This window comes from Hemiscyllium ocellatum, unplaced genomic scaffold (assembly GCF_020745735.1).
Source record: "Hemiscyllium ocellatum isolate sHemOce1 unplaced genomic scaffold, sHemOce1.pat.X.cur. scaffold_1706_pat_ctg1, whole genome shotgun sequence".
In the NCBI taxonomy this organism is placed as follows: Eukaryota; Metazoa; Chordata; class Chondrichthyes; order Orectolobiformes; family Hemiscylliidae; genus Hemiscyllium; species Hemiscyllium ocellatum.
The window spans coordinates 8025-34378 of record NW_026867854.1 but is presented as its reverse complement, the minus strand read 5'-3'; the positions used below and the strand labels follow the sequence as shown (position 1 = coordinate 34378).

Genomic DNA, 26354 nt, shown 5'->3' with positions numbered 1-26354 from the left:
TCAGTCCTCTGACCTGCTTAAACATCAACAAGCTCACTCTGGGGAACGGTCATTCACTTGTTCCCAGTGTGGGGGGAGATTCACTCAAATGCAGTACCTGCGGAGTCCCCAGTGAACGCACACAGGGGAGAGGACATTCAGATGCTGTGTGAGAGAAGTGATTCAGTGATTCATCCTGCCCACTGAGACCCCAGCGGGTTCACACTGGGTAGGAGCTGTTCACCCCTCTGTGTGACAAGGGATTTTTCTGAGTCTTCAACATGATTGAGAGACCAGTGAGTGCTCACAGGGAAGTGGTCATCCACCTGCTCCGTGTGGACTGCAGGACTCTGACTTTGATGTTACTGTTCATCAGAGTCAGGAGTGGCCCTTGTACATGATGACACTGTTGGAGTATTGATGTTGTTGTTGTTAACCACATTAACTGGGCTGGAGTTGACTGAACTTACATTGCCACTTTCTAAACTTCAGGATGTCTCTCTGGGCAGGATGTCTCTACAAACAGCAATGGGACAATGAGCAGGGATCATCTGTTTTAATTTAAATTGTGATTACAGCACTCCTGCTTCACAGAACTAGGTACAAGGTTGGAGTCCAGCCTTGGTCAATGTGGATTTCCCACATTCTCCCCATGATAGTGTGGGTGCCCTCCAGGTGCTCTGGTTTCCTCCCACAGTCCAAAGATGTGCAGGTTAGGTGGATTGGTCGTGCTACCTTGTCCACAGTGTCCAGGATTGTGCAGACTAGGTGGATCAGCCATGGGAAAGGCAGTGTTACAGTGATAGCGTGCTCTGGGTGTGATGTTCTTTGGATGGTCGGCGCGATTTGATGGGCCAGTGCTCTCCTTCCACACTGTAGGGACTCTATTCTATGATTGAGGATAAAGGCTACACAGCAGGGTGTCCTTGGAGAAGGACCATGTGGTGTGTATCAATTCTCTCGATGCCTTTAGATAGAGGTGGGCACCGCAGGGGATACAGTGCTTTATCCCCACCGCTGCCCCCTCCCCACAACTCTACTTTGATTTAGTCCCTTCTCACTCTGTCACTTGTAATGGTTTGCTTGGCCCGTAATGGGCTTACTTTGGAAATACTCAATTGGTTACACAAATGGTTTACTGTTGGTGGTGATATGTCTAGATTAGAGTGGTGCTGGAAAAGCACAGCAGGTCAGGCAGGATCCGGGGAGCCGGAAAATCAACGTTTTGGCAAAAGCCCTTTTCCAGCACCACTCTAATCTCGGCTCTGGTTTCCAGCATCTGCAGTCCTCACTATTGCACTGCTGGTGATTATATGTTAACCAAAAGCAAAATGGCATAATGATGATGTTGATGGTGGGAAGGTTGCTGTGATAACATTTCTGTGTCAGGGAAATGGGGAAAAAGAACGCTTCGCAGCTCACAGAAGGAGACCTGAAAAGCAATTACATCAAACCAAAGGTTCAGACAGGGAGGGAATATTTCCCTGGAGCTTGAGTAACTGGAAAGTGATGGTGTCCGTGACAAAAGGGATTTTGTTTTACAGTGGTTGAAAGTTTTAAAACTGTTATATTCAGACAGTTTAATTTATTTTCTTTAATTTTATTTGCTGTGCAAAAAACTTTTACAACATTTTAAAACCAAAATTTACAAACTTTGTGTTAAAGATAAATGTTAAATAAAATCCATCAAACCTTCCCTCACTGAAACCTGTTGTGGAAGTGCAATCTCCTGGAGAATCCCTGCCCACTCCTTCCTACCCGGGCTCCATGGCTATATACATACCTGGGAGATAGCAGCAGGAGGAGACCATTCAGCCTTTCAATCCTGCTCCACCATTCAATGGGAAACAGCTGACCATCCAGCTCAGTCTCCTGTTCCTGCTGTGTTCCAATCCCCTTTCATGACTTTACCTCGAAGAACTATATCTTAGTCCTCCTTTGGCTTCGCTACCTTTTGTACCAGTGACGTTGCTGTATTACTATGTGGGTGTAGGCAGGGGTAATGTGATGGTGCTGCCTCCTGGAGGATGCACTCAGCATCCCTCATCATCCTGCAGTAACATCAACCGGGTTTCAGCAACTAGAGATAGAAACCATTTCCAGGATATGGGCATCACTGGCTCAGCCAGCATTTATTCCCCATCTCTAGTTACCCTTGAGAAGATGGTAGTGAGCTGCTGTCTTGAACCATTCACAGTCCATTTGGTGCAGATAGACCGACAATGCTGTGTGTGAGTGTTGCAGGATTTTGGCCAAGTGATTCTCTATCTTTGGTTCTTCAAATGCTGGTTAACATAATCACAATCTGCACATGATTTTGAGATTTCAGTCTGCAAACCTTCACCATCTAGCACCCTGTATAAAGGAATATGTACAGATTAGAAATTCAGAGCAGACAATTCTAGCTTCTTTGGAATATCTTTTTCCCCTTTCTTCCCCCGAAGCTGTAACCCTCCAGCCCACTTACTCTCTCCCACCATTCTGACTCTGCTACCCCCTAATGTACACCCTCCCCATTGTCATGGAGTTACTGATAAACAGATCCATGCCACCACTTCCCGTCCCTGGTTAGACTCTGCACCCTTTCTGGGTTCACTTCCTTTCCCTTCAGTTGCTGCAAGTCAATAATGTAACAGCAGAATGAAACAAAAGGAAACAGAAAGGGAGGTGGCAGATCCTGGACAGAAGAGGAACCTTCAGTCTGGGAGAATGGGTCAGATCCTTCTTTGTTTCCCATTTGTTGATTCCCAGCATTACAATGAATTGGGGATGGAAAGTGGTCCTACATGGGTGTGGTGACCCCCTAACAGATCAATACCAGAAGCAGATGCATCCCTTCAGCCCAGCCAATCACAGTGTGAAATACTTTCTGCAAAGTATACTTACCTAAAGCACATGCTCCAAAACCCGCCCACATTCTGTACATGTACAGTGCGGGGTTTCCCCACACACGTGTGGTCCCTGCCACAGGGATTGTGGGTGTTGTAGTCCCCAAGAAGCCACTGGAGCCCTGTCTCTGGAAAGTGTATGAAAAATGTGGACTGGAGGGTGTTGTGTATAGGATCCCCATTCAGACACACAGGACATATGGGCTGTCACTGGGTTTTACTGAGACACCTGCTTCCACAACCTGATTTTCTGATGTAAGGAATATAGATTCAGCCAACTGGGGCGTGGGAAGTGAATAGGAGGAGCAGATTTTAAGCAGAGGTGGCTCAATGGTTAGCACTGCTGACTCACAGTGTCAGGGGCCTGGATTTGATTTTAGCCTTAGGTGACTGTGTGGAGTTTACACGTTCTCCCCGTGTCTGAGCGGGTTTCCTCTGGGTGCTCCCGTTTCATCCCACAGTCCAAAGATGTGCAGGTTAGGAGGATTGGATATGCTAAATTGCCCACAGCGTCCATGCCTGTGCAGGTTAAGCCATTAACCATGGGAAATACAGGGAATGGGTGAGTCTGAATGGGATGCTCATTATAGGGTTGGTGTGGACTCCATGGACGAATACCCTGTTTCTGCACTGTAGGGATTCTATTCTAATTTCATGAAGAAGAATGTACCTACCTCAATGTGCTGTGAATCTGTGGAATTCCCTCTTCAAAATGCAGTGGATGCCAGGACAATGAGCAGATTTAATGAAGAGATACAGATGTTGAATTTGCAATGAGATGAAGGGTGAGAGAGAGCAGGCAGGAAAACCCAGCTGAGACCGAGGTGAGCTCAATCATCACCGTATTAAATGGTGGGGCTCGTTCGAAGAGCTGCATTGCCTCTCCTGTACCCAGTGCTCATCTTCTTATGGTAATCACTGGAAAGCTGAATCCAAAACTCACCACCCTCCCCAAAGGAGTCATGATTTGGAGATGCTGGTGTTGGACTGGGGTGTACAAAGTTAAAAATCACACAACACCAGGCTGTAGTCCAACAGGTTTAATTGGAAGCACACTAGCTTTTGGAGCGACGCTCCTTCATCAAGTGATTGTGGAGGGCTCGATCATAACCCAGAGTTTATAGCAAAAATTTGCAGTGTGATGTAACTGAAATTATACATTGAAAAATTAATTATCTGTTAAGCCTTTCATCTGTGAGAATACAGTGATAGTTTGACTTCTTTCATGTGTAAATCACAAAACCCTTCTTTTTAAAGTTGCATTCTCAGGTTAGCTGCTAACAATAGTTTATAGTGAGACAATATGTTGAAGGTGTTAGTTCCCTTTGTTCTCTGCCTATGACCTGATGTTTAGATTGATCCTCTCTCCACAGTCACCACGCTAACATGGACTTGGCTGTACCTCAGTAATTTTCCCAGTCACACTGACATTTGAAATATTCACCCACGGACAGAATACACACCTTCCCTTCCACATGAAAAGGCCAATGATATTCAGATCGGCACGGATCAAGTAACTATCAAAACTGAAAATGAAGTTCAATTTAAATTTCTCATCTGCAAATCTGCCCTTTCAGTTCTCTACAACAGAGAAAACAAGTCACCACCGTTAACACAGGATGGAAATTCATAAGACAATTATAGTATTAAATTGCAGTTTCTTTGTTCCCCCAAAGCTTTAAATCTCAGTCTCACAATTTCTCTCTTCTGTGAACTGAAATCCAAAATAATCTCCTCACTCCTTCCCTCCACACCTAGTTCTAACTCTCTCCTCTCTTTGAATTCAGCTTCCTAGCTCCTGCCTACAGACTAAAAACCAAAAAAAAGGGGTGGCACGATGGCACGGCAGCCCCACAGCACTAGGGTCACAGGTTCGATTCCAGCAATCCAAAGATGCGCAGGTCAGGTGAATCGGCCAGGCTAAATTGCCCATAATATTAGATGCATTAATCAGAGGGAAATGGGTCTGGGTGGGTAACCCGAGGGTCGGTGTAGATTGTTTGGGCCGAAGGGCCTGTTTCCACACTGTAGGAAATCTAATCTAATCAAATCAATGAGTCTGACTCGGAGCCTCCTGGGTGTTGGTGAATCCTCCCCACACCTCCCAGGGCTTCCTTCTGGGACAAAACGGACTGACTTTTTCCCCCCCAATCTGGAACCTCTTATTTATTCCCCTACTCCGATCCTCTGATGAGAACCATCCTGCACACACTGGCCAAATCATATCTGGTTGAATAAAAATGAACTAAAATGAATGTTCCTCTCCGTAACATCCCTGAATCTTCACCCGAGTTCTGATAACTTTCTGCAAAATACTCCCCCACTGATACGCCGACCACTTGTCCCGATACCAGGGGAGGGGCCATTCCCCTGGGTCCTGTTCCCAGAGGGAGGAAGGGAGTGAGCTGCCAATGAAAGATCAATCCCACACACCCACAGCCGCTCTCCCTGGCACTGACCCACCTTGCACATACACCAACAATTGCCCAGCACTGCGCCCATGCACCGGTCTCCCCTCCTGCTGAGCATGCTCCAGATCACACAGGAGCCTGAGTGATTGACAGCAGCCACTGCCCAATAGGGTGGAGGGGGCGGGGCTGGAGGACTGGGACAATGGGATTGTAAACAATGAATGAATGTGGAGGACACTGGGGGATGGACAGGTCAGTGAGGGACATGAGCAGTGCAGCAGCAGGAGGGGATCCTGGACAAACTGAGCAATGGGAGAGTCTGACAGGAGAGAAACTACAGGAAGGTTTTGTTTAGAGGCTCAGGCAGGGACAGCTGGGAGACAGTATGGCCTGGTGGCTTGGGCAGGTTTTCCAATCAGCCACTTCAAAGATGCTGTCACTCAACTTTGAACCTGATCCTCCTGGTCCAGAGGTAAGGACACTACCACCATTTCTTAGTGGACTAGAGGAAAGAAGGGAAGATGTTCTCCGTCTCACTCACATGGAAACTCCATGAGCTCCTACCACTTACTGTCTCTGGTGGGGATGGAGGAGACAGAGCAGATGGGAGCAGGGTTAGGGATATAGGGACTGCCTTTGAAAAGGAACTCACTGTGTTGGTGATATTAATAAGACTCGATACACAGTCACTAACACAAAGCTGGTGTACGTGAACTTTATCCAGAATATGAACACCCATAACTGGGTGACGCAGACTCCAATGTACAGAGTTAAGTCCTGTATACTATTAACAGCTTTGTGTGTGAGAAATCACGTCTCATGAACTTAAGTCAGGGCAAAAGGGTGGAAATCATCTACATGGTCTTCAGTAAGGCGTTCAAGAAGGTTCCCCATGGGAGATTAGTTAGCAAGGTTAGATCTCACGGAATACAGAGAGAGAACGAGCCGTTTGGATACAAAACTGGCTCAGAGGTAGAAGACAGAGGGTGGTGCCAGAAGGTTACTTTTCAGATTGGAGACCTGTGACCAGTGGGGTGTCACAAAGGATCGGTGCTGGATCCACTAATTTTCATAATTTATATAAATGATTTGGAAGTGAATATAGAAAGTATTGTTAGTAAGATGACATCAAAATTGGAGGTGTAGTGGACAGTGAATAAGATTATCTCAGATTACAACGGGATCTTGGTCAGATGGTTGAGGATTGGCAAATGGAGTTTAATTCAGATAAATGTGAGGTGCTACATTTTGGAAAAGCAAATATTAGCAGGATGTATACACTTAGTGGTAAGGTCCTCGGGAGCGCTGCTGAACAAAGAGACCTTGGAGTGCAGGTTCACAGCTCATTGAAAGCAGAATCGTAGGTAGATAGGATAGTGAAGAAGGTGTTTAATATGCTTTCCTTTATTGGTCAGAGCACTGAGTATAGGAGTTGGGAGGTCATGTTGCGGCTATACAGACATTGGTTAGGTCATGCTTGGAATATTGCGTGCAATTCGGGTCTCCTTCCTCTCAAAACAATATTGTGAAACATGAAAGGGGTCAGAAAAGTATTACAAGCATGTTGCCAGGGTTGGAGGATTTGAGCTATAGGGAGAGGATGAATACACCGTTTTCCCTGGAGCGTCACAGGCTGATGGGTGACCTTATAGAGGTTTATAAAATCAGTAGGGGCATGGATAGGGTAAATACACAAGGTCTTTTCCCTGCGGTGGGGAGGAGGTACGATGTGGGGTGGGAGACAGAGGGGGGGAGACCGAGAGGGGAGGGTGACGGTTAGTTTGTAGATCTACAGCATAATCCTGTTCCTGTCTTCTCCCCATCCCCTTCAATCCCTCTGAAGGGCTCAGAGTAAGTGCACAGACCCTGGAAAATAGAGCTTTAGGGTGACCAAGTGCTGAAGGTTGCATTTGGGACGTTGACCTTTATTAGTCTGTGCACTTTATCAATAAATGGACCTGGGTTCAATTCCACTGTTCTGGATTCATGTCAGTGGCCACAGACACGCCTGTCTCTGACCCTGACGACTGGATCCCCTGTCACTATAGCTCTGCCATTCTCCTTCCTCCCGTTCTGTGCAGCAGAGCTCTCTATGGGGTCATGAACCTGGCTGTTGCTGATTTCCCCTGAGAGGCAACCCCATCTGTTCCCTCCCTTATAGAATCCCAAGCGGTGCACAATATCTGTATGAGAAGCGAAATGATCATGGGGCGTCCTGCACTCCCTTCCTGAGCCTTTTGCTTGATATGATGGTCACCCATTCCCTTTCTGCCTGTGTAACCCTCACCTGCAGTGTGACTAACTCACTAAACGTGCCGTCCATAGCATTCTCAGTATTGCTCCACAGTGAGTCCACTCTCAGCTCCAGGTCTGAAAAGCAGTTTCCCAGTAGCTGCAGATGGACACCCTTCCTGCACACACAGCCGTCAGGGACACTGGAAGTGTCCCTTATTTCCCACATTGTACAAGAGGAGCGCCCCACGGGTCTGAGGGCTCCTGTAACAATGTGTCTCTAGTTTCAGCTAGTTACTCCCATTAGGAGAATTTAAGTGAGCAAAAACCTTCCTTCTCTTCCAACATTTCCATTATCATCAAAAGCCCCGATCTTTACTTAAGCTGACATTTTACACTTTAAAAACTGTTTTAAAGAAAACACTCAGCAGGTATCGCTTACAACTTGGCTGTTCCCTTTGGGAACATGTGAATTGCTGAATGGCCTGGACTAAAACTGAAGCTGTGGTTCACCTTCTCCCTGTCTCCCCTCGCTCTATTTACACCCAACTCCAAAACACTCTCATTGAACCAAGCAGCCCTCACAGTGCAGCCCTGTCATTTTCATTGTCTGCTCACACCTACACTGCCCTCAGCCTCCTGTACTGTTCCAATGCATCTCAATGGGAGCTGAAGAACTGCATCTCATCTTTCAATTCAGCCCTTTGTAACCCCAGAGTCAATACGGACCTCAGCAGTTTCTGAATGAACAGACAGTTGTCAAAACCTGGAACATTCCACCCGAAATGGTGCTGGAATTTGAGTCCATAAGGAATTTTAATCAGAAGCTTGCAGGGAATTGAAAATGAGGAGTTTACAGGTTAACATCAGAAAGTGGGTGATTGGGTCTAAATCTGACAGTTCCTATGTAGAGACGAGGTGTAATTTGGACAAATCTGCGTTCCCTCTCAGGGCCCAGAATTGAGCACAAACCCAAAGGGTGATCCCTTCGAACATCTTTCTGCTTTTTGCTTGAAAAAAAAGAGATACTTTCCCACAGACAGAACAGACACACCTTTTTCCTTCCCCAGTTAAATGTCAATGGTATTCCGATCCTGATGACCCTGCTGACGATAGAAAGTTGATTTTGAGATCCCTGTCTCAATTATTAAATAAAATCCTATAAAATGAATTCACAAAATAAAACTCACAGTCAGTGCAGGCTGAACAGTAAAGACAAATACTTCTCTTGGTATGTGTTTGATGTGTAAATGCTCCTCTTCAAATCACCCCGACCCCACCCAGGAAGAGGATATGCCCATGCGCCTCGCTGTACCTTGTCCCCAATAAAGATGGTGGCCATAACCCAGAACCCATCACCGCCTGAGGCCCACAGCCGTTTTCCCATTTGCTGTAAACGTGGGACCAAGAGTTTCTAATTCAGGCCTAACTACCTGTACAGAGTGTAATTAAACCCTTCCAGTCTAAACTGATCCAACTCCCCTTTCCCGTTTCCTCCTTCTGCACACACTAAGGGTCATTCTAGGTCCAGTGACCCTCACTCAGAACTGACTGCAGCTGGGAAAATTAGAATCCCTACAGTGTGGAAACAGGCCATTCGGCCCAACAAGTCCACACTCACCCTCTGAAGAGTTTCTCAACCAAACCCATTCCCCGACCCTATTATTTTACATTTACCCTGACTAATGTACCTAACCTATACATCCCTGAACACTACGGGAAATTTAGCTTGGCCAATTCACCATACTGCACATCTTTGGACTGCAGGAGATAGGGGGTAAAGAGTAAATAATAGGTGGGGACAGAGCCCAAAAGAAAAAATAACACTTGGAAAGAAAGGAGTAGATAACAATCTGCTGGGAGGGTGAATAGCTGTTAATGGAGAGGACAGGAACCTGTGTCTGGCAGCAGCTCAGTGGAGGTGCTGGAAATGGCAGTTGATGATCTACGTTCTGCTGCAAAACAGACCCTGAGCTTCCAGCTGCCTGCTACTTTAACACACGAACCTGTTCCCTGGCCAACATCTCTGTCTCATGCTTACTGCAGTGTTCCAGTGAAGCTTGATGCAAGCTGACAGAACATTCCAAAACACACCATATTTCAAGGACTGCAATTTCCCCTCCTACGTGGTCAACAATACTCTCCTGTGTATCTCCACCACTTCCCGCACCTCTGCCATTGAACCACACCTCTCCAACTGCAACAAGGATAGAACCCCCCGCCCCGTCCTCACCTTCCACCCAGATACAACGCATCATCCTCCGCCATTTTCACCATCTACAATCAGATCCCACCGGAGATATATTTCCCTCTCCATTCCTTTCAGCATTCCACAGAGACCATTCCCTGTGAATCCTAGTCAGATCCACGCTCCCCAACAACCCACCTTCCACTCACAGCACCTTCACTTGTCAATACAAGAGGTGCAAAACCTGTGCCCACACCTCCCCCTCACCTCCAAAGGACCATTCCCCATCCAGCAGAGATTTTCCTGCACATCCAAACACCTCACCTATTATGGCCTTTGCTTTCGATGTTGTCTCCTGGGACACCAACTTGTGGAATGTTTCAGGGAGCATTTCTGGGACACATGCACCAACCAACCAACCCCACCATCCTGTGGCTGACCACTTCAACTTCCCTACCCACTCCTCCAAGGACATGCAAGTCATGGGCCACCTCCACCACCAAATCCCAGCTACCCGACGCCTGGAGGAAGAAATTGGGACCCTTTAACCACAGAATCAAGGTTTCCTCATCTCCCCTCCCCTGCCTTATCCCAGATCCAACCCTCCAACTCGACACCACGCCCTTAAACTGTCCCACCTGTCCACTTTCCTTTCCAATTATCCACTCCACCCTATCTCCATTACCCTCTAACTACATCTACCCATTGCCTTCCTAGCCCACTTCCCACCAACACCACACATCCCTCTTATTTATCTCTCAGCCCTCTTACTTCCCACCCCACTCCCAATCCTGGCATTCCTGATGAATGGAATATGCCCAAAACGTCGATTATCCTTCTCCTGGGATGCTGCCTGACCTGCTGTGCTTTTCCAGCGCCACATGTTAACACAAGTTGGAAGAACAACACCTTATCTTCTACTTGGGTACCCTGCACCCCTCTAGCCCCCGTATCAAAATCAATAATTTAGGTCCTGAACGCTCCAATGTCCTAGCGCCATAGCCTCTTAACCCACACACCAGGCCTTGTTAGTACATAACCTACCATTACACATTAGCTATAGTTAGCCACTAACAGTCCCCATAAACGGCTATTCACCCTCCCCCAGCCAGATCGTTATCCACTCCTTTGTCCAACTGCTCCCATCTCTTTGGACTCTATCACCACCTATCATTTACTCCTTAACCCCGATCTTCTGCATATATACCAACATTTTTTTTCAGTAGCATCAGTTCTGAGGAAGGGTCAGCAGATCCAAAATGTTAACTCCGATTTCTCTTCACAGATGCTGCCAGACCTGCTGAGCTTTTCCAGTATCTTTTGGCTGTTGAGTGAGATTTACAGCATCCGCAGTTCTTTTGGTTCTAATTTACCAGGAATTTCTCATTTAAGTCTAGCAGCCTAAAACTGTGCGTTTATAAACCCTCCCAGTCCACAATAACTCAATTTCTTCCCCAGACTTTGCAGTCTCTCCCACTCCCTTCACACTCATGAGGACCTCTCTCACAGTGACACTGCGCCTGCACAGCTCATGGCCATGTGTTGGCCTGCTGGACCCACCCCAATTCACTCCCATTGGCCGAAGGATCACGCCAATTCTCCTATTGGTCTGAAGCTGCTGTCAATCACCTGGGCCCCATTGTGACATGAGTGGGCTCCTCCCAAGAGCATCGGATGATGAGGGGTGACCTCATAGAGCTTTCTAAAATCATGAGGAGTATGGATGGGAAAAATAGACAAGGGCTTTTCCCTGGGGTGGGGGAGTCTAGAACGAGAGGGTGTAGGTTTAAGGTGAGAGGGGAAAGATTTAAAAGGGACCCAAGAGGCAACTTTTTTCACACTGAGATGGGTGCCTGTATGGAATCTTCTGTTTGGGGAAGTGGTGGAGGCTGGTACAGTTACACCATTCGGCATCTGGATGGGCATGTGAATAGGAAGGGTGTAGAGGGATATGTGCCAAATGTTGGGATATCTGGTCGGCATGGACCAGTTCGACCAAAGGGTCTAATTCCATGCTGTATGTCTCTTGGACTCTGCCCTGGGATGAGCTTCATCATTCACAGTGAATGGGGCAGTAACGCAGAGCACAGGGGTTTGGGGCTATTCAGCTGTACTGGCCCCTCTGGAGATGGTGCCAGTCTATCCCAACTCACCTCCCATTTGTCTGTAGCCCTCCAAATCCTTCCTTAAAAAAGTTAAATTCCAAATTTGTTTTCTCAATAACTACTGAATCTGCGTCCAAACTGTTCCAGATGCTCAGAACTTAGTGAGTACAATAATCTTCACATTTTTAACCTGTTTTATTTGCCATTTACCTGAAAGTAGTTACTCAAAATTGTGACGTTAATAATTTCTCCGTCTGTCTCTCTGTAAATTAAATATCCTGGAAACAAATCTGCTCCTGGTCGAAATCCCTGCCTAACCTTCTCAGCTCCAAGGAGAATTAGTTGATCTTCTGCTAACTCTCCATAAAAGAGAAACCCATCTTAATTTTAGTAGTGCCATAAAGATGTACAGCAGAGAAACAGACCCTTCGATCCAACTTGTCCATGCCGACCAGATATCCTAAATTAATATCATCCCATATGCCAGCTCTTGGCCTGTATCCTTCTAAACTTTTGCTAATCACATACAACATCTCAAAGGCATAACTGGGTACTTGTACCTGCCTCCACACTTCCTCTGGCAGCTCCTTCCACACACGTACTATGTTCAGCTGGAAACATTGCCCCTTAGATCCCTTTTAAATCTTTTCCCTCACACCTGAAGCCTGTGCCCCCAAGCTTTGGACTCACATATCCTGGGAATAAGACTCTGGGATTTCATCCTATCCATGCTCCTCACAACTGTATCCGATGCTCCAGGGGAAACAGCCCCAGCCTATTCACCCTCTATCTATATAGCTCAAACCCTCAACCCTAGCAACATCTTTGCAGATCTTTTCCGAACCCTTTCAAATTTCATAATATCATTCCGATAGCGGGGAGACCAGGACTGAAAGCAGAATTCCAGAAGTGGCTGAATCAATGTGCTGTGCAGCCGCAGAATGACATCCCAACTCCACTACTCAATGTACTGACCAGTAAAGGCAAGTACACCAAACACCTTGTTCACTACCCTGCCTATGATTCCACTTTCAAGGAACTATGAACCTGCACTGAAAGATCTCTTTGTTCAGCAACACCCCCCAGGACCTTCCCATTAAGTGTATAATTCCTGCCCTCATTTGCTTTTCCAAAATGGAGCACCTCACATTTATCTGAAATAAACTCGATCTGACAATCCTCAGCCCATTTGATTGAAGTCCCATTGTACTCTGAGGTAACCTTCTTTACTGTCCAGTGCACCTCCAATTTTGATGTCTACTGTAAGCCTACTAACTATACCTCATATATTCACACACAAATCATTGATATAAATGATGAAAATCAGTGGATCCAGCACTGATCCTTACACCATATTGCTCATCACAGGCCTCCAGTCCGAAAAGCACTACTCTCCGTCCCCAACCTTCCCGCCAATTTGTATATAATAGCTGGCTCTCTCTGCATCCCATGGTGTCTAACTTGCTAACCAGTCTGTTATGTGGAACCTTTTTGAATGTCTTTCTGAAGTCCAAGTTAGTGATGTATGTACAAAGCCATGCTGACTATTCCTAATCACTTCTTGCCTTTCCAATTACATATAAACCTGTCCTTCAGAATTCCTTCCAACACCTTGTCTGCCACTACCCTCAGGCTCACCAGTGTATTGTTCCCTGGCCTTTCCTCATCACCTTTCTCAAATAATGGCTCCTGTCTTGCAGCACCTCACCTCCGGCTATCGGTGGTAGAAATATCTCAGCGAGGGACCCGAAAATCACTTCCCTAACTTCCCACAAAGATGTGACATACACCTGATCAGGTCCCACAGATTTACTCAGCTTTCTGTATAAGACATCCCGTACAACCTCCTCTGTAATATGGACAGTTGTCAAATCATCACTATTTATTTCTCCAAACTCTCTCGCTTCCATATCCTCTTTCAGTAAAAGCTGACATGAAATCCTTGGGTAGTATCTCTCCCACCTTCTGTGGTTCCACAGACAGCCTTGTTGATCTTTGAGGGTCCCTATTCTCTGCCTGGTTACTCTTTTGTCCTTAGTGTTTTGTAGAATCTCTTTGGGTTGTCCTTAAACCTCTTTCCCCCCAAAGCTCTCTCATGTATCCTTTTTGCCCTCCTGTTTTCCCTCACGTGTACTCCTACTGCCCCATACTCCGAGGGATTCACTCAAACCCAGCTGTCCGTAGCTGCCATATCCCTCCTTCATCTTTTTGACCAGACCCTCAATTTCTCTAGACACACAGCATTCTCTACACCTACCAGACTTGGCTTTAACAGGAACATACTGTCTATGTTCTCTTGTTGTCTCATTTTCACAGGCCTATGGAGGCAATGGCAGATGAGGACATGGAAACAGTCACTCTCAGTAAAGAGGTAGTGTTGGAAAAGATAACAGCCCAAAAGAACATGGGTCTCCTGGCCGTGATGGAATGCATCCCAGGGGACTAAAAGAGATGGTGAAGGGTTTATTGTCCTTCCTTGCTAGAGGGATGGTTATGCTGCAGTTGTACAGGGTGCTGGTGAGGCCACACCTGGAGTACTGTGTACAGGTTTGATCTCCTTACTTCAACAAGGATGTACTGACACTGGAGGGGGTGCAGAGGAGGATCACTAGTTTGAGTCGGGGGTTGAGAGGATTGGTGTATGTGGAGAGACTGAATAGACTGGGATTATACTTGTTGGAATTTGGAAGAATGGGAGGCTGTATTGGAAAAAATAAAATTAAGAAGGGAATAGATAAGATAGAAGCAGGGAGGTTATTTCCATTGGGGGGCGGGTCAGTCTAGAGAGCACAGCGTCAAAATAAGGGGGTATCTGATTTAGGACAGAGTTGAGGAGGAACTTCTTCAGCCAAAGGGTTATGAATCCGTGGAATTCCCTGCTGAGTGTAGCAGTTGATGTTATCAACTTGAATGTCTTTAAGGCAAAATGTAGATTTGCAAACAGGAATCGAATTAAGGGTTATGGTGAGAGAGCAGGAAAGTGGAGCCGAGGCCATGAAAAGATCAGCCCTGATCTTATTGAATGGCAGTGCAGGCTTGAGGGGCCAGATGGCCTACCCCTGCTCCTATTCCTTCTGTTCTTATGTTCCCACTTTCCAGCCGTCCCTTTACCTGGGGGTTGCAAAGAAATATTGAAAGTTCTTGCCTTGTACCATCAAAATTCACCTTTGTCCAATTTTGAACACCAACTTTTAGATCTGATCTATTATTTTCTGCAACTATTTTAAAACCAGTAGAATTGGCGTCAAAGAATCCCAAGTGTGGAAGCAGGCCATTCGGCCCATCACATCCACACTGACCCTCAGAGCCTCCTATCTTACCCCTGTAACGCTGCATTTCCCATGACCAATCCACCTAGCCTGCACATCCCTGAACATTTCCCATGGCCAATCCACCCACCTGCCCATCCCTGAACAATACGGCAATCCAGCCTGGATTCTCCACCCAACCTGCACACCTTTGGACTGTGGGAGGAAACCAGAACACCTGGATGAAACCCACACAGACAACCTCAATAAGGTGATCGTCCTGTTCTTATTTCCCAGTTCCACCCAAGTAATTTCAACGGGCGAACCCCCATGAATATCCTCCCTAAGCACAACAATAATGTTATCCCTACTCAAAAACACCATTCCACCTTCTCTCTTATCCCCCTTTCTACCCTTCCTCATATCTATTCCCTGGAACATTAAGCTACCTGGCCTGTCCAACCTAAGCCACGTTTCTGTCATACCCACTATATCCCAGTCCCATGTTCAAAACCATATCTTAAGCTCATCTGCTTTCCCTGTAAAACCTCTTGCATTGAAATAAATGCAGTGCAGTGCTATCAAAAGGACAGACTGATGGGCAGAGGGGGTGGGATGGCCCTGTTGATGAGGGATGACGTTCAGTCCCTTGGGAAAGGGGGATACACAGAATCAGGAGATGTAGAGTCAGATTGGAGGGTGGCTAATGTTATCCCACTTTTCAAAAAAAGTTGGGAGAGATAAAACAAGGAATTATAGACCGGTTAGTCTGATGTCAGTGGTGAGAATGACGCTGAGTCAATTACAAAAGATGAAATTATGGCTCATTTGGATAGCAGTAATAGGATTCGTCAGAGTCAGCATGGATTTACAAAGGGGAATATACTGACTTGGATTGAAAATTGGCTGGCTGACAGGAAGCAAAGAGGAGTGATAAACGCTTCCTTTCGGAATGGCAGGCAGTGACTAGTGGGGTACCACAAGGTTCGGTGCTGGGACCACAGCTGTTGATAATATACATTAATAATATAGATGAACATCTTAAACGTAATATTAGCAAATTTGCTGATGACACAAAGCTGGGTGGCAGGGTGAAATGTGAGGAGGATGTTATGAGAATACAGGTTCACTTGGACAGGCTAGGTGAGTGGGCGGATGCATAGCAGATGCAGTTGAATGTGGATAAATGTGTGGTTATCCACTTTGGAGGCAAGAACAGGAAGGCAGATTACTATCTAAAAGGAGTCAAGTTTGGTAAAGGGGAAGTACAACGAGATCTCGGTATTCATGTACATCAGTCAATGAAAGCAAGCATGCAGGTACAGCAGGTAGTGAAGAAAGCTCACTGCATGCTGGCCCTCATAACAAGAGGAATTGAATATAGGAGCAAAGAGGTCCTTCTGCAGTTGTACAGGGCCCTGGTAAGACCGCACCTGGAGTATTGTGTGCAGTTTTGGTCTCCACATTTGAGGAAGAGCATTGTGACTATTGAGGTAGGTTCACGAGGACAATTCCCGGAATTGGCGGAATGATCATATGTTGAAAGATTGGAGCGACTGAGTTTGTGTATACTTGAATTTAGAAGAATGAGAGGGGATCTGATTGAGACCTACAAGATTATTGAAGTGTTGAACACTCTGGAGGCAGGATGCATGTTCCCACGGATGGGTGAGTCCAGAACCAGAGGACACAGGTTAAAAATAAGGGAGAGGCCATTTAGAAGAGAGTTGAGGAGAAACGTCTTCACCCAGAGAGTAGTGGACACATGGAATGCACTGCCCCAGAAGGCAGTGGAGGCCAAGTCTCTGGATAATTTCAAGAAAGAGATGGACAGAACTGTTAAAGATAATGGAATCAAGTTTTATGGAGATAAGACAGGAACAGGATACTGATTGTGGACGATCAGCCATGATCATAATGAATGGTGGTGCTGGCTCAAAGGGCAGAATGGCCTATTCCTGCACCGATTGTCTATTGTACCTTGTCAGTCCTACCTCATTCTGTGCCTTGCCCGTGCCTGTCTAACTTCTCAACTGTACCAGCCTCAGGGTTACCTCCTTTCTCACTATCTCTTTAGGTTTACCCCCACGCCCTCACTGGTTTAATGCCTCCCGAGTAGCACTAGCAAATCTCCCTGCTTGGATATTAGACACCTTCCAATTCAGGTGTAATCCATCCTTGTTATGCACGTCACCTCTCCCCCAGCAGAGATTCCAATGATCCAAAAATGGGAATCCTTCTCCCCTGTATCAGATCCTTGGCCACGCATTCATCTGCTCTACCCTGCTATTCCTGCTCTCGCTAGCATGTGGCACCGGGAGTAATCCAGATATTACGACCCACAAGATCCTGCTTATTATCCTCCAGGCTAATTTGCTATATTCTGTCATCAGTACTTCATCCTTTTCTCTTATGTCACTGGTACCAATGCACAGCGACCTCCCACTGATCATTCTCCCCTTTCAGAATATTCTGCACCCTCGGAGCCATCCTTCACCCAGACAGTAGGGAGGCACCACCCCACTCTGAGGTCTCACTATCAGCTACAGAAACTGCAGTCTGTGCTGCAGACTAGAGAGCCCCCTATCACCATCGATCGCGTGGAACCTGTTATACCTCACATTATACTAGATTCATTACACTAGTAACTTGGCTGTCAGTGCGATATTCCCCTGAAAATGTGACCCCCGACGCTTTCCAAAACAGTATACTTGTTGGAGATGGAAATAACCACAGGAGACTCCTGCACTACTTGCCTTCCGCTCCTCCATTTCCTAGAGGAAACCCATCTACCTGACTGGATCGGCAGTTTTCCTACCTTTCTGAAACTGCCACCTATCACACCCCCATGCTCCTGTAAATTCTTCATTACCTTTAACCATTGCTCCATCTGATCCAGGAAATCCTACAGGATTTGCATCCTCACTTCCTGCAGACAATCAGATCATTGAAACTTTCCTTAATCTCCCACATCCAACAGGAAGAGCACATCACTGTACGAATGGCCACCTCTGCACCTTAACAGTCCACAGACCCAGAAAAAGGCACACAATCTTACAGCTTTACAAAACACGGCTCTAGAATAAATTAGTACCAATATTTTATATTAAAAAACTTTATCAAATTATCATAAGATGTGTATTTAAAGAAATAAACTGTCGCCCTACTGAATGTTGTAGCTTTACTAAAATAAAACAGATTAAGATTTATCTTTGAAGGGACCGAAACCCACTGAGCTGTGAGTCACAGATGAACAGCACTAAACAGAACCTTCGGTCAAATTTGTCCATGCCGACCAGATATCCGAACCTAATCTTATCCCTCTTGCCAGCACCTGGGCCATATCCCTCTAAATCTTTCCTATTCATGTCAAGTATCCAAATGCCTTTAAAATACTGTAATTGTCAGCCTCCACTACTTCTTCTGGCAGCTTATTCCATTCAGGCACCACTCTCTGCATGAAAAAGTTGCTCCTTAGTTCCCTTTTATATCTTTCCCCTCTCACCCTCAACTTATGCTCTCTATTTCTGGACTCTCCTACTCAGGGAAAAGACCTTGTCTGGTTACCCTATCCATGCTACTAATGATTTTATAAACCTCTATGGAGGTCACCCCTCAGTCTCTGATGCTCCAGGGAAAGAAAGCCCCAGCCTTTTTGCTCTCTTTCTGCAGCTCAAACCCTGACAGTATCCTTGTAAATCTTTGCTGAACCTCTTCAAGTTTCACAACATCCTTCCGATTCACGGAGAACAGAATTGCACACAATATTCCAAAAGAGGCCTAACCAATGTCCTGTAATCACCTTCCAACTTCTATACTGAATGCTCTGATCAATAAAAGAATGTATTCTAAACATTTTCTTCAGTATCCTATCTACCTGCAACTCTACTTTCAAGGAAATATGAACCTGCACTGCAAGATATCTTTGTTCATCAACACTATCTAGGAATTTGCCACTAAGTGTATCAGTCCTGTTAAGATTTGCTTTTTTAAAATGCAGCACGTCACATTTATCTGAATTAAACTCCATCTGCCACTTCTCACCCATCTGAACAACATCCTGTTGTAGTCTGAGGTAACCTTCTTCGCTGTCCACTATACCTCTAATTTTGGTGTCATCTGCAAACTTACTAACTATACCTCCTATGCTCATATCTAAATCATATATATAAACGACAAAAAGTAGTGGACCCAACACTGATCTTTACGGCACTCTACTGGTCACATGCCTCCAATCTGAAAAACAACCCTCCACCACCACCCTGCCTTCTACATTTGAGCCAGTTCTGTATCCAAACGGTTAGTTCTCCCTGTATGCCATGAGATCTAACTTTGCTAAGCAGTCTTCCATGGGGAAGCTTGTCCAGTACCTTACTGAATTCCATAGATCACGTCCACCTCTCTGCCCTCATCAATCCTCTTTGATACATCTTCAATTAACTCAATCAAGTTTGAGAGACATGCACAAAGTCATGCTGACTATCACTAATCAATCCTTGCTTTTCAGTATACACATGCATCTTGTTCCTCAGGATTCCCCCCAACAACTTGCCCAGGCTCACCGGTCGTTAGTTCCCTGGCTTGTCCTTACCACCTTTCTTAAATAGTGGCACCATGTTAACCAACCTCTAGTCTTTCGGCATTTCGTCTGTGATAATCGATGATACAAAATATCTCAGCAAGAGGCCCAGCAGTCACATTCCCAACTTCCCACAGAGCTCTAGGGTACACCTGATCAGGTGCTGGGGATTAACCAAGCTTTACAGGTTACAAGACACCCAGCACGTCCTCCGCTGTAAGATGGACATATTCAACTTCTATTTTCCCACATTCTATATTGCCCATGTCCTTCTCCACAGTAAACACTGATGCAAAATATTTTGTTAGTATCTCTCCCATCTCCTGCGGCTCCACACGTAGGCTACCTTGCTGATCTTTGAAGAGCCCTATTCTCTCTCGAGTTACCCTTTTGTTCTTAATATATTTATAAACACCCTTGGGATTATTCATAACTCTATTTGCCAAAGCTATCTCATGTCCCCTTTTTGCCCTCCTGAGTTCCCTCTTAAGTATACTCCCACTGTCTTTAATGCTCAGGATTTTTTTGGTATTTTTGGATTGGAATAAATGCAAAATATTACATCTTGATAAAACAAACGAGAGCAGACTTACACTAATTAAAAACAGGGCATCGAGGAGCGATATGGAACAAAGAGGCCGAGGGGTTCGGGTCTTTCAAGTCTGTGTCACATGTAGACAGGGTGGTTAAGAAGATGCTTAGCACACTTGTCACCATTGCTCAGACCTTGGAGTACAAGAGTTGGGATGTTATTTTGGATGTTGGGGAGGCCTTTTCTGGAATTCTGTGTCCAGTTCTGGCCATGCTGATATCGGGAGGACATTATGTATTTGGAGCGGATTCAAAAGCGATTTACCAGGATGTTGAGGGGAATGGATAGTCTGAATTATAAGCAGAGGCTGGATAGGCTGCAACGTCTTTCACTGGCGCGCAGGAGGCTGAGGAGTGACCTTATTAGACTCAAATCATGGATGGGTGGTATCAGTAATGTGAACAGCAGGTGTCCTTTCCAGGAAGGAACCCGATTCAAGACTGGGTACACAGCTTTTAAGGTGACAGCAGAACAGCTTTAAAAAGAGATTCGGGGATTTTTAAAAAATATTTGTTCAGACAATGGTTTGTGTGTGGAATGAACTATCAGAGGAAGTGGTAGTTGTGAATCAAATTACAATTTGAGGGTGGCACAGTGGCTCAGTGATTAGCCCTGCTGCCAGGGCCCCAGGTTCGTTTCCAGCTTTGGACAACTGTCTCTGTGGGACTTGCCCATTCTCCCAGTGTCTGCATGGGTTTCTTCCAGGGGCTCCAGTTTCCTCCCTAATGAGAGAGCAGCCCTATGGTCTGGGAGGACAATGCTGACTTTCCCTTTTACACAGTGATGCCACTGTGTCTCTGGGATGGGGAGAGGGAATGCTGAAGGGGTGGATGGGACACCACTACGGCACAGTGCTTTGTCCTGGAGGATGTTCACTTTCTTTAATATTGTTGGGGGCTGCACTGATGTAGGCAAGTGGAGAACGTTCCAACACAATCCTGATGTGTGTCTTATAGAGAGCCGTGGGCGGCATGCTGGCACAGTGGTTAGCACTGCTGCCTCACAGCGCCAGAGACCTGGGTTCAATTCCCGACTCAGGTGACTGACTGTGTGGAGTTTGCACGTTCACCCCGTGTCTGCGTGGGTTTCCTCCGGGAGTTCTGGTTTCCTCCCACAGTCCAAAGATGTGCGGGTCAGGTGAATTGGCCATGCCAAATTGCCCCTAGTGTTAGGTAAGGGGTAAATGTAGGGGTATGGGTGGGTTGCGCTTTGGCGGGTCGGTGTGGACTTGTTGGGCCGAAGGGCCTGTTTCCACACTAAGTAATCTAATCAAACAGACACTGGGGAATCAGGGGTTTGGGGAAACTAAGGTTGTTCTCCTTGTAGCAAAGGCAATTGAGGGGAGCTGTGACAGAGGGATTTACAGAAATTATACATTATAATAATAAACCTTACACCCATCAGCTCATTATACAAGGATTACAGGACACACATAAAAGGTTTGGGAAGATTCAAAGAGAACTTTTATGCAGCAAATGGGATTCAGATGGAATACAATACTCACACACAATGCGAATATCCAGGTCCTGATGAATTGACTAATTCAATCAGAGTTTGGTGTTACAATGACTGAGATTACCATCTGAATGTCCACCTGTAGTATCCTGTAATACAAGTTTATAAACTCCATCACTGTCAGATCAGGTTAGAAACTCACACCATCTCCTCCTCCTGGCCCAGGATGACTGGACACATTACCCCTTGTGGAGGTCAGCAGTCAGTTCAGGGGGAAACCTCTGTGGGTTTCTGTGAGTTTCCACCTTGGGATTTCATGCGACTGAACAGGGCAGATTTTTGACACATGGGACAGAATATTCCAGGAGTCAGTGAGATGCGGAGAGCAGGATTTGCTTCTTTTTTTTCCCTTCCGTGCTGCCGCTGTGCCTCATCAATAAGACATGGGTGGGGGGGGGGTGAAAGGTTCATGCAGCTCGATGGGCAAGTTGTCTCCATTCTGACCAATGGGCAGCAAGTTCCTCCCATAGAGTATCTCTAAAAACAGAGCATCTCTGCATGCTTCACACTGCCCACTGTTCCCAGTAAATGTTTAGAAGAATGGGTGGGGTGGGGGGGGGGGGAAATTCCTAGAAAAGGCATAACTGTAAAGTGCTAAGAGGATTGTGAAGAGAGAGAGATACACAGGAGAAGGGGGCAACAAGTTGTCAGATGGAGTATAATTTGGGAAGATGTCAAGTCGGTCAGTTTGGAGGGGACAATAAGAGAACAGAGTGCTATTTACATGGTGGAATCTGTAGAAAGCTGCACCAGAAAGGGATCTGGGGTAATTGTGCAGGAAACACTGAAAGCCAGCAGATTCTGGGTCAGTCACGAAATCAAGGGTTCTGTTTCGGATTCACCAAGTTTAAGGTAACACAGACACGGGTAAGGGGTTTCAGTAGCAATGGAGCTGGGGTGAGGTGGAGACAAGGAACGTTTCAGAGATTGGAATTCCTGGTGTTTGTGATTGTGTAGATGTCTGATTAGAAGGTCACCTTGAAGTCAGATATGACAGCAATATTGTGAAGAGTCTAGTTCTACCTCAGACTGCACCCAGTGAGAGGGAGGGGCTCAGCAGTAAGGGAAAGGAATTTGTATTAGCAACTGAAGGTAATGGATTTAACCGTAACAATGTTTCATCGGAGGAAATTGCAGTTAATCAAGTAGTGGGAATGTGATAAGCAGTTTGATAACTGAGTAACAATGGAGCAATGGAGAGGGATGATGGGGAGGGAGAGCTGGGCATCGTCAGTGTACATGTCAAACCTCACACTGTGCTTTTAGACAATGTCACCTCCTGGCAGTATGTAGGTGATAAACAGTAGGGACCAAGGATAGATCCTGGAGGGACACCAAATACAAGGAATTCATAAAGGAAAGGGAGAGTGGGGATGGAGCAGGATTTACAAATGATGGTGAGGTTAAATGTTAGTTTTTTTTTGCAGAATGGATGAGAAGGACATAACCAGAAAAGACAGACAGACAGAACAAGGAACAATATCTGTGAATTGGCGAGGGGGGAGTGACGGGGAGGAAACAGAGTTGGAATGTCTGTGGTTTAGCGAGACTAGGAAAAGATCAAGATGAGCTCTGATAAGACTTGACAAGAGGAGAAAGATGTAAGTTTGGGACAAAAACCAGGAACACCATGTGAGGCAGTTTGTCTCAGTGGGCTAGTGGGATGGAGGGAAGCAGCAGAGGCAGCTGGTCGGATTGTGTCAGTCTTAGTGACAGAGAAACTCAATGTGCTACTTGCTCTTGTTGTTGGAGAGAAGGATGGAGGAGACAGGATGATGGACAGTGTTTACAAAGAAACAAAACCAGGGTTAGTGATGTTTAAAATGAGTGAACAAACCTAATGTATTTAACTTTTATCCAGAATATTAAAATGTACAACTGAAGTCCCTGTTCGAATCCCAGCTCGGCAGACGATGGAATCTGAATTCATGAAATAATAACGAATTAGGAATCTCCTGATTTCCAAGGAACTATTGTCAATGGCAGAAAATATCCTGCCAACCTGACAGTCGCCCAACAAGCTACTCACTGCATTAATCACTGCAAAGTCTCAACAAAGGAATGAAACTGGATGGACCACTTGGCATCTAACAAGGCACCAGAAAATACAACCACAGAATCAGCCCTCTCGGCTCTGCAACATCCTGCTCACTAACATCTGTTTTTTGTGCCAAAACGTGGCGAGCTGTCTCACAGACTAGTCAAGGAACAGCCTGACATAGTCATCCTCACAGAGTCATCCCTTACAGATAATGGCTAGACACCACCATCACCATCCCTAGATATCGAGAGTGTGATGATGGAAAAGCATAACAAGGTGAGGCAGCATCTGAGGCGAAGGAGAATCGATGTTTCGAGCCTAAGCCTTTCATCAGCCTGACCTGCTGTGCTTTTCCAGCACCATACTCTCCACTCTGATCTCCAGCATCTGCAGTCTTCACTTTCTCCTGAAATCTCTGGATATGTCCTGTCCCACCAGCAGACCAGGCAGAGGCGATGGCACAGTGATGTACACACCTTTTGCCCTGGGAGTACTCAGCATTGACTTTGGACACCAGGAAGTCTCATGGCTCCTGCTGATTACCACGTACTGTGCTCCCACGGCTGACGGATCAGTGCTACTCCATGTTGAATAACACTTGGAGGAAGCACTGAGGCAATAAAATGGTGACAAGCCTACTCTGGGTACAGGATTTCAATGTCCTCTACCAAGAGTAGCTCAGCTGCAGGATTACTGACTGACTGGTCGGGTCCTCAAGGACATAGCTGCTCAACTGGGTTTGCAGCAGGCGGTCACGGAACCAGCAAGATGGAAAAACATACTAGATCTTATCAGTATGAATCTATCAGCTGCAAATGTATCTGTCCATGACAAGAGCGACCATCCCACAGTCTTTTTGGAGACAAAGCCTCACCTTAAAGTTGAGAAAAACCTCCCTTGTGCTGAGTGGTACTATCACCATGCTAAATGGGACAGATGTAGGATCTCAAACTGGATATCTCTGAGGCACTGTGGGATAACAACAGCAACAGAACTGTACTCCAGCACAATCTGTAATCTCATGGGTTTGTACATCCCGCACTCACCCATCACAATGGACAGGAAAGGAGGGCATGCCATGAGCAGCACCAGGCATACCTAAAAATGCAGTGCCAACCTGTTGAAGCTACCAAACGGGACCATCTGCATTTTAAACAGCATCAGCATCAAGCAGCAGAGCTAAACGATCCCACAACCAATGGATCAGATCAGAATTCTGCCACACCCACTTGTGAATGGTAATGGACAATTAATCAACTTGTTGCAGGAAGCACAACAGATATCCCCACCCTAACTAACGGAGGGATCTCACACATCCATGCAGCATTTGCAGCAATTCTCAGCCAGTTGCAAAGTGGGATGATCCATCTCAGCCTTCAACAGTGGTTTCCAAAATCACACACGTGAGTTTTAAGTCAGTTTGATTTAGTTCGAATAATACCAAGAAATGGTTAAGTAGTGTAAAGGCTATGGGTCCTGCTAACATTCTGGCAATTATACTGATAACTTGTGCTCCAGAACTTGCCACCCACAAAGCCACGTACCCATCCAGCACTGGCATTGACTGACAATGTGGAACATTGCCCAGGGATGTTCAACACAAAAACACAGGTCAACTCCGACCCAGGCAATTTCCCTCGATCAGCAGGAAAGTGATGTAAGTATTCATCAACAGGGCTATCAAGCAGCTGCTTAGCAACAGCCAACTGAGTGACACTCATTTTAGGCTCCACCAGGGCCACTCAGCTCCCGATTGTGTTACCACCTGATTCACAACCTGACAACCAGCTGAATCCCAGAGGTGAGGTAAGAGTGACAGCCCAGTCCCACTCCAACACCACTATTTCTAGCTGATTCCACCCTCATCTCAGCTCATATACTGAAACTCTCATCCATCGTGTGTTATCTCCAGACTTAAATTATCCAAACACACTCCTGGCCAGCCTCCCAAATTCAACCTCCCTGTAATCTCAAGAAAAATTGAAAGCTCTATCGCCCACGTGCTCACTTCTCCCCAAATATGTTCACCCGTCAAAAGGCTCCTATAAGCAACAACAATTTAAAATTCTCATTCTTGACTTGATTCCTGGCTGTTCTCATCCCTAGCTCCATGCACCACACATCCTTTGAGACCTCGTCAATCCATTTACTTCGAGACTCCCAATAATTTGTTAATTCATTACTTCAACTGTGTAGCTGATTCTACAGTTGCTAAAGCAACATGGTCTGGAATTTGCAGACAAAACATCACAGGTCTGCGTTCCACCTTTAAGACATCCCTCAAAACCTGCTTTTTGGCAATGCTTTTGGTCACCTGACCTAATATCTCCATCTCTGGCTTTATATCTAAAATTCTCAATGATATTTTATATGAAATTATAAGCATGATAATAAAATTACAAACTGTTCTTGATTTGGACATTATCTTCAAATCATCACTGTTGCTGTAATGAATAATCTGTAATGTCTCTTACCCAACCACATTGTGGGAGCACCTTCACCACACAAACTGCAGCTGTACAAGAAAGTCAAGCATCACCCTCTCCACAGGCAACAGGGCTTTGGCATTAATCACT

The 26354-nt window shown here is 45.9% G+C and overlaps 1 long non-coding RNA gene across 1 annotated transcript; it reads right to left on the bottom strand.

The window, feature by feature from the left end:
- Positions 1 to 1567: 1567 nt before the first annotated feature.
- On the bottom strand, positions 1568 to 26354 carry LOC132810417 (uncharacterized). The gene is made up of 3 exons (XR_009642814.1): positions 26253 to 26354; positions 21727 to 21826; positions 1568 to 2334 (listed from the first exon to the last, which is right to left on the bottom strand). It is a non-coding gene; the product is annotated as an uncharacterized LOC132810417 (long non-coding RNA).